Source organism: Cyprinodon variegatus, unplaced genomic scaffold (assembly GCF_000732505.1).
Source record: "Cyprinodon variegatus isolate N-32 unplaced genomic scaffold, C_variegatus-1.0 Scaffold60, whole genome shotgun sequence".
Taxonomy (NCBI): domain Eukaryota; kingdom Metazoa; phylum Chordata; class Actinopteri; order Cyprinodontiformes; family Cyprinodontidae; genus Cyprinodon; species Cyprinodon variegatus.
In genome coordinates, this window is record NW_015150513.1 from 1,159,892 (window position 1) to 1,163,262 (window position 3,371).

Genomic DNA, 3,371 nt, shown 5'->3' on the forward strand with positions numbered 1-3,371 from the left:
TATATATATATATATATATATATATTTATTACATAGACATAATTAATCCCCTCGAGCTTTTATTTTATTAATGGTAAAACCTGGTAAAGACAAACCGCAGGCACTTTGATTTGAATTGAAATACACAATCTCCCAGTTCTCAAAACAATTTTTCCTTTGACTGGGCATTCTTTAAAATTTAAGTTGCTCCAGTAAAGTACACATTACTCACTGTGCTGCAGGTCGAGACAAGTAAAGATGGAGCCTGTATTTTCCCCTCCTTTCTGCTTCAGTCCATGGCTCCATCCCTGTAAAGTGAAAGAGTACGGTGACTCTCACTTGAGGAACAACCCTAGCCGGAGGCCTAGCCTTACCTCTGATTGCTCTCACCTGTAGGCGTCCCACTCTCTATGCTGTCATGAGGGTTTGTTAGCACTGTAATTGCTAGATAATGTTATAAATACGACTAGTCCAAAAGACCCAATTACATTCAATTAAGTTACTTACAGTATCAGTAAGAGGGTGAGCAGTTTTTAATTTGATTTGGACTGTTGTGATTGCTAGGCAGATCCACCACTGCACCTACAGAATCTGGGCTGCTGGTGAAGTGTAAATCACTTTCGGGTCCCTTGACTTAAAAAGGTACTCTATAAATAACTACAGACCATTTTCCATATTTATTTTTTTCCTTTCACAGTTCCAAATGTGCAATTCTTTATTTTGATTTTTCAAATAAAACCAAAATCAAATACTTCTTGATATATATATATATATATATATATATATATATATATATATATATATATATATATATATATATATATATATATATATAGTAATGTGTATAGTGATAAGGATAGTATATAGAATTTTTTTTTTTACCTTACAGCATTAAAACATTTGTTTCTATTATTCACTGTACGTAAGTCCCAGATAGTCATGTTTAATTTGCATTGGAATAAAGGAGAATGTTTGCAGGCCTACAAAGCAAAGGCTGTCAATCTCAGGATTAACAATTTTTGGGACTACAGTAGGTCCTTTTCGATTGCTGAGGCTGCAAGTCAAGAGCCCCAAAGCAGGAAACTTTTACATTAACAGTTTGGAATACAGTATTGCTGAGTTTTTCTTGTATAAATTATTATAATAAACACCCAAAAATGCACAACTAACATAAAATTGCAGAGAATAAAAGGCCATCCTAAACAGAGCTTCCTAGGTGATTCATATATTCGAATACTCACGAGGCTAAAACCTAACTTAAACATTTTGTAAAATAATTGACGAAATATGCATTGTTAACTTTCATAAATGTGGTCATTCAACTGTATGTACACTAAAATGCATGTAATTTCATGAGTATGTTCCAGATTAATCTGGAGCAGTGGCACTCTGCTCGTCAGTCTCTATGAGTTGGAGATTGGGCCTCCATGCATTGAAGCAACCAGAGAGAAAGTAGGCCCCTGATTGGATAATGCACAAAATTCCATCACTTCCAGTGAGGTTAAGCCTCTATAGGCTCTATGGTGCAGGGGCACACCAGCTTGGGGTCATTTTTAAAGCTGGCTCCTTGATACTGATTGGCCTAACATGTAACAATATTTGACTGAAAAGATTCCCTGATGAGGCTCAGACTCTAGAAGAAAAAGCAATAGTTCAGTCAGAAACTCTCCTTGTTAATAAAACAGCAATTTTCATCCATTGTAGTATTGTGTTTTATGTATTTCAGTGTTAATTAACCCTTTAACTTCCATGTCATCTGTAACATTTGAATGTAATTAACACCATTGAACCTAGGGTTCATCATGCACATGTAACTGAAATAGTTTAAGGTAAAATATTTGGTTTTTCTTTGGGCTTTAGGTGTGAATATCTAACCAATGATTTAGCATTCTAACATCAAAGATTATACAGCATATTTCAAGAAATGTTAATTTCCTTATGTCACTTGCTAGGACCAATGTCTTAGCACTTTCCTCTTTCACATTCCTACCACAGGCAATCCTTTTTGTTATTATTTATTCTATGAATCAATTAATGGTTTAATATCCATTTGCTATCAACTAGCAAATAAAAAAGCAAATTACAGCATCATTCACATTTATTAACAACCCTGGAAAAAGTGTGTAAGGCTTGAAATACATGCTAACTTTGATCCAGCTGCATAACCCTCATATGTTAAAACTGTTTTTTTCTTCATTAATTTGCATTAAAATTTTAATTTGCATTAAACTTCATTAATTTGCAAATTTTGCTTTAATATATTGATGCACATATGCCAGATTCAAGTACATTTATAGAGCAGCTGTGACAAGATGCAGTTTTGAAAATAGATTATTTTTCCATTATATTTCGATTCCTGCACTCTGGTTAAATTAAATGTATAATTAGAAATCTGCTTTTTTATTTAAAGAAGTGAGCAATTGGGGGCAGGTATTCCTCCTGATACGTGGTCATGGTAGGAAATTAGAACATAATTGGGCCTGAGAAGGTGAAGGCCTGAGTCAAAAGAAAAAAAAAAAAACATGCACACTGGCTAACAATTAATCCGGGCAGCTAAACTTAGTACACATTTGAGGTAGTGACATCCTGGACATGGAGGTCTTAGGAACATTTTTATCAGAAAGCATTTTCCTGTTTCCTAGCTGAACAGGACCATTTTTTCTGGATAAAGATGCATAGAAAGCACATTCAGTAGTTATGCACACAGATATCTCAAAGGAAAGAAATAATAAAATTAATCAGTTTAACAATAAATACTTTGGATATCATTAGATGGATGTGTTATTTTGACAAAAGTAATTTAGACTGTAAACATCCATACTGATATTACAAGATCCGCAAATGTAGACTTGTTTCAACTCAGACAAAAACAAAAGGAATGGCACTTATATCCATTGCTGTCATTTTTTTCTTATTTTAAACAGAAGTTAATCTGATTGTTTGACGTTATGGTAGAAAATAGATATTTGGTATCACATGATTTCTATTTTTTTTCTTTCTTTTTTTTTTTTTGCCAGATCAGATTACTCTGTGATTTTCCATATATTCTCTATAGGTAGTTCTCTTTGCAGCACATCTAACATTTTCTCCTCAATATAATCTTGGGCTTGATTTATGATAATGCATGAAGTTTTGTTTAAAAGTATGTATAAGAGTAGGTCCTCTCCAACAATTTATTATAGCCACTTGACTCGAATTTTGATGTTTTCATGAAGAGGATGGCAAGTCAATCATCCAGCATGGCACATTAGAGGACTAGCCAGGATATAAAAAGTGGTCCATTGCTCCCCCAGTCACTCCTGAAATTCTTCTGTTCTTTTTAAGTTGCTTTTTTTTTTGTTGCTTTTTTTCTGCCAGCTTTGTGGAATGTTTTTTTTTTTTTTTTATTGCAC